The 6,370-nt window shown below is 32.4% G+C and overlaps 1 pseudogene; it reads left to right on the top strand.

The window, feature by feature from the left end:
* Positions 1–5,150: 5,150 nt before the first annotated feature.
* LOC141552415 (small nucleolar RNA U3) lies at positions 5,151–5,263 on the top strand (annotated as a pseudogene).
* The last annotated feature ends 1,107 nt before the right edge of the window (positions 5,264–6,370 follow it).

The following is a 6,370-nucleotide window of genomic DNA, read 5'->3' as shown; positions in this document are numbered from 1 at the left end:
GGGCAATTTTTGTTTTTTTAGAGAGCCAGAAGAAATCTTTCCCTTTCAAATGCCAAAAACAGACACCCACAAAAGAACTTTCACTTGCAATTCTGCTTGGGCTATTAACAGACATGGATGGCCATTTGGAACAAAGTGTTAAGCTGTTGTCACAGGTCGTATCTCCTCATGGAACATTTCCTTCAGATGGCTCAAACACAAGATCTACAGGTCAGATTTAAAACTTCCATTAGAACTTCCTGTCCTTGAGCTGCTCATAAACTCCAAACCATCCATGACAGCCATTTCTAGATTTTGCAGAAAGGTTTCAATGTTTTGTATATAGACCCCATGTAGTGTGTAGCAGATGCTTGGAGATTCTTATTCTCAGTCTATATCTTGGATGAATTGAACCAAACATCATTCACCAAATGGTATCCAAAGTGGAGACTCCTTTCCTGCTTTTCCTCAGTCTTAACAAACTGGTCCTTTCTTCTGAATTTTCTAAACCTTAGAGAATTGTGACCCAGAGGTGGAGACTGGGAAAATGAGAGGAAAAGAGGGAAAAAAGATTGCTTCAGACACAATTGCAAAGTCTGGGGTATGTTGACATCTTAAATCTGTGTTGCAACAGCTTTATCTTGACCCTTCTTGGGTACCCTGAGTCATGATTGTTTTATGTATATTTCTGTTTGTCTCCATTACGTCCTTTCCACCCTTTCAGTAAGATCTAGGATCCCATTATTTGGTGGAGACAGAAACTGATTAACTATTTCTCTTTTATTTTAAATGACTTTAGCCCAATGATGTATCCTTAAACCTGGCATTAAGGAGTTAAAGTATAAGACTTCTGAGATTATTGTAACCAAATGTTTTGCAAAAGAATTTTACCATAAATGTCAGAATCATTCTGTTGCTATGTAAAGCTGTGAGGCTTAGCCAAGTATATTCTACTCTACTGTTGTGTTTTAGTTAAAGTTCTATCAACTGGCTAACATCCATCAATGATAAGCAAATTTATAGATTATATCAGTGTTGGCAATTCTATTCTCTATCTAGCCTGTTATGCAACTATCTTATTACAGGCTCTTAAAACATCATAGCTATACATATGCATACATATATATATATGTATGTATGTATTATGTATGTGTATCTACTGATACATATGTATGTAAATACACACACACTTTTTTTCTTTTCTTTTTTTTTTTTTTTTACCACTATAGTCTTAAAACCAAAAAAGCATCATAAATTGGGTCCTTTTTTCAAGCTAAAGAAACAAAACAAAACAAAAACTCATCAATAACCTAAAGTCATCTCTAATGAAGAAAATAATTTAAGCTTAAATCTGCCACTGAAAATTTCTTGAACTCTAATTAATAAATGGCCAAAGTATATAACAGGTAGTCTTTAGAAGGGAAAAAATGCAAAGCTATTAATAGTCACATGAAAAAATGTTCTAAATCACTATTAATTAGAGAAATTCAAATTAAAACAACTCACTTATGAGATTGTCTTATCATAACAAAAAAGGAAAATGACAAATTCTGGAGGGGATTTAGTGAAATAAATAAAATATATTTCCCCCCCAAAAAAAAGTTTCCCCCAATTTTTTTCTAAACAGAGTTGAGCTTTTAACTACCAACCCATTTCAATAAGCAACATAATTCTTCTTACTACCATAATGCTAATTTTAGTAGGACTAAATAATTTATCATTATTATCAATAATAAGTTATATTTCTATTGCATTTTGTGGTTACAAATCACTTTCAAAATTAAAATAAATTTGACAGACATACTTCTATATCTGGTTCCTTTTAATAGAAGAAGAACCTGAGATTCATTGAGATTAATTTCATCTCTTTTCTTCAGATGCTACATTTCCTACGTGGCAGAGCCAGAACTTTAATGTAGAGCTTTTGGCTACCAATGCAGTGTTCTGAATACTGTACCATGTTGGCTGTTCATTTTAGTGAACTTTCTCTGTTTTTAAGGAAAGCTTAAACTTATTTTGTTGATACTTCTGCTTGTCCCATCACCTCTACCCTCTATCCAATCAGTTGGTGGGGTAAAATCTTTATATATAACTATATATTTACATATGTTTATGTGTAAATATATAGTTATATATAAATATATTTTATGTCTGTATATATATATGGGGCAGGCCTACTATGTGCAATGTACTATGCTAGTTTCTGAAGGATTCAAATCCTTTATAATCATCATAGAAAGGTGAAAAGATCACTGACTTTAGGAGCAGTAACTAGGTTCAAATCCATCCTCTATGAAATGGAAATGAAAATAACTGATATTCCACAAAGGTAAAAAAAAAAAAATGAAGGTGACAAAAAATGAAGATAAATAGGCACACTGATGCACTATTGGCAGAACTGTTAATTGGTCCAGGCGTTGTGAAAAGCAATTTAGAATTATACCTCTGATGGAAGTGGAAATCTTCAACATAAAGAAGATCCAACTCACTTCCAGTTGATCAATGATGGACAGAAATAACTACACCCAGAGAAGGAACACTGGGAAGCGAATGTAAATTGTTAGCACTACTGTCTATCTACCCAGGTTACTTATACCTTCGGAAGCTAATAATTAATGGGCAACAAGAAAATGGTATTTATACACATATATTGTATCTAGGTTATATCGTAACACATGTAAAATGTATGGGATTACCTGCCATCGGGGGGAGGGAGTGGAGGGAGGGAGAGGATAATTTGGAAAAATGAATAAAAAAAATTAAAAAATTTTTTAAAAATTTAGAATTATACCCCTCAAAGTTGCCAAACTATGTGTGTCCTTTGTCCCAGTGGTATCACTGATAAGCCAATACTCTAAAGAAATCAAAGAAAGAAGAAAAAGTTCTATATGTACAAAAATATTTATAATAGCATTTTTTTTGTAGTGGAAAAGAATTGGAAATTAAGGGAATGTCCATCAGTTGGGGAATGACTGAACAAATCATTGTGAATGATTATAATGGAATATCATTGTTCTATAAGAAATTATGAAAGAGATGGTTTCAGAAAAACCTGGAAAAACTTACATGGACTAACACAAAATGAAGTGAATAGAACCAGGAAAATAATTTATACTATAAATTGTTATTTTAAAAAAAGGAAAAAAAAGGACAAATTTGAAAGATCAGTACAATGATTAATCATGATTCTGGGAGACAAATGATGAAGCATGCAACCCACCTCTCAATAGAGAGATTTACTAATTTATTGGAATGAGATTCTCATTTCTGCATGTAGCACTTTTCTTTTTTTTGGTTGACAATGCTTATTTTTTATAAAGGTCTTGTTATGTTTTTTTTTTTTCCTTCATTTTTTAAGGGGTGAAGAGTTTGAGAGAAAATATAAATACTTAATAAATAATAAATCAACAAAATGTATTTTTTTTAAATCCAACTTTTATCACTTAATATTAATGTGACTTTGGACAAGCCATTTTGGGTTTTTTTGGGTCTTCATTTCCCTATCTGTGAAACAAGGGAGTTGGACTAGATGATGTAGAGTTCCCTTCCACCTCTCAACTGAAGGAACTATGATGGTAGCTAATAAAGTGGAGGCAAGAAAAAGGAAAAAAAATAAACAGGAGCAATCCCTCAGATTGCATTTCAGATAAGTTCTACTCCAAGTAGGTCACTGTGAGGAATTAATGCCTTTTATCATCATCCCATTTTTTTGCTCTTTTAGAGAAGTTAGATAATCAAATTGAATTTCAGTTTTTAAAAATCAGGTCTAATTTTAGCTGTTTCTTAGAAATCAGAATGATTGGATTGAAAATCCAGAAAGAAAAAAAATATGAGTATTTACAGATATAGCTAACCTTGAGTTAACTTTAATTCAATACTGAAATAAAGAGAATCATTTCACTGGGCATATGCCTTGAGGAGATCAGAGAGAGGAAGAAAGCTCCCAAATATATCCAAATATTCACTATATGTCCATTGTTTGTCCAATGATTTGTTTAAGGTTACCCAGATAGTGTGTTATAGATCAAAGTGTGCAAAAAATAGGTCTTCTGATTTCCTTTCAATTGTCCTTGTTGAAGAGCTCTCGAGGGAAGTTTGTGGTTTCTTTTGCTTGTGTTGCCATCTGTTTTCCAATCTTTCCACACAATTTATAAAGATTTTCATATTGTATTATCCACAGTAGCTAACAATGAAACTCTTAATAGTTCTTTATTCCTCACCATTCTGAAGAGATATGACATTATCTAGATAATTATGCATTTATACTTATCTTTTGTAGCTATAAAAACACAATTGCCTATCTTCCTACTGATAGCCACATTGATATTGAGCAAAACCAAGTTGACTTATTACTTATATTTGAGTATTTGTGAATATATTTGTGAATTCACAAATTCACAGAGGAAATGATACATGTAAGGGAAAATGGATATAGCCATTTTTTTATGCCACAAGATCAAATTTTCAGCATTATTTTACGTCTCATTTTCATTTCAAGCTCCCTCTCTAGTTATTATTAGTCCTTTTCAGTAATATATGAAAGACTTAATCTTTCAAATATTTTCAACTATTTAATTTGAGAAATCTGAGAATACATTATATTTTTTTCTACCTAGATAGTTGAAAACAAATTATAAACTCTCTTCTTTGGTGATCTAAGAGAAAGAACATGAAAAAGACAATGCTAAACAACCCAAAGACAGTTTATATTAGTGCCTGATAAAGATAAATACTATGAGACAGCTGTGAAAAGAATTCTCAATAGCCACTGAGCTACATAAGCTTTGGAGTCATTTTCCATAATATATAATCTCTAAAGTTTTCCAATCCATCATTTTGGTGTGTGAGTGTGTGTGAGTGGAGGGAATGACCTTGTGTTCTTGAAGACTATATGAATGGGAGACAAATTTTGGCAGAACTTACAAATTATAAAAGTGTCCAGTACGCGCTAGTAAGAAGCTGTACATCTGTGCTCAAATGACCAGCCTGGCTAAGTAAGGAGAGACTTATCACCTAAAGATTGGGTGATGATTTTTTTTTCAACAATGAAAAATATTTGTTAAGACATTGGATGACTTGTGATTTGTACCAATGAAGATAGTATCAACCCTTGCAAAATCATAGTCTTGAAGAATTGACATAGCAATTAAATAAAATTAAAAGAAAGAAGTGAGACTATACTTTCAGGGGCCATTTCTATAGTATATTACTAAAGAATTGTGGCTGAAAGCAGATTTCAGAAAAACCTGGCAAGAGTTACATGAATTGATGTTGAGTGAGCAGAACTATGAGAACACTGTACACAGTAACAGCAGCATTATGTGATGATCAAATGTAATAGATTTAGCTTTTCCCAGCAGTACAATGACTCAAGACAATTCCAAAAGACTCCTGATAGAAAATGCTATCCATATCCAGAGAAAGAATTATGGAATTTGAATATAGGTTGAAATATAATATTTTCATTTTTTTTGATGTTGTTTTTTGGGGGGGGGTTATGATTTTATCCTTTTGTTCTTTCTTTCATAACATGACTAATGAAGAAATATATTTAACATGATTGTACAAGTATAATCTATATCAAATTGCTTGAAATTTTGGGAAAGTAAAGAAAGGGAGGGAGGGAGAAAAATTTGGAATTAAAATCTTACAAAAATGAATGTTTAAAAATACATTTACATGTAATTGTAAAAATACTAATTATGAAAAAATGTGGATGGATGTTTAGCACAAAACATCTTGAACTGAATTTCAATAGAGAAGTTGAACAAACCCAAAATAGAACTCAGTATTTTTCATCCTAAGTCCTTCCCCCTTCCCATTTTTCTTATTAGTGTGGAAGGCAAGATCATTCTCCTTATCCATCAGTTTTACAACCTAGGAATCATCCTGGATTCCTCATTATCTCTTACCCTGCCAGACTGAAGCTGTTATCAAGGCCTATTGCTTTGACTTTTAAATCAGCCCTTGAATTCACTCCCTGCCTACTTTCTGTCATTTCCACCACTCTAGAAGAAGTGCTCTTCACTTCACAACTGAACTATTGTAATAGCCTGTGGGAGGTTCTGCTTCAAGTGTCTCCCCACTTCAGTCCAACCTTTATTCAACAACCAGAATAATTTTCCTAAAGTGTAGGTCTAACTCTGAGCAAGTCACAACTCTATTTGCCTCAGTTTTTCTTTTCTGTAAAATGAGCTGAAGAAGGAAATGGCAAACCACTTCCAAAACAAACTAAATGGGATTGTGAAGAGTTGGCCATAACTGAAATAACTAAACAGTTCATCCAAGAAAGCATACGAGATAATTTAGGATAATTTTATTTATTTATTTTAAAAATTTCAGTTGTATTGATGCTGAGTGAAATGAGCAGGACCAGGAGATTATTATACAT

The sequence above is a fragment of the Sminthopsis crassicaudata genome, chromosome 1 (assembly GCF_048593235.1).
Source record: "Sminthopsis crassicaudata isolate SCR6 chromosome 1, ASM4859323v1, whole genome shotgun sequence".
Lineage (NCBI taxonomy): Eukaryota > Metazoa > Chordata > Mammalia > Dasyuromorphia > Dasyuridae > Sminthopsis > Sminthopsis crassicaudata.
This window is presented reverse-complemented; position numbering and strand designations above follow the sequence as displayed.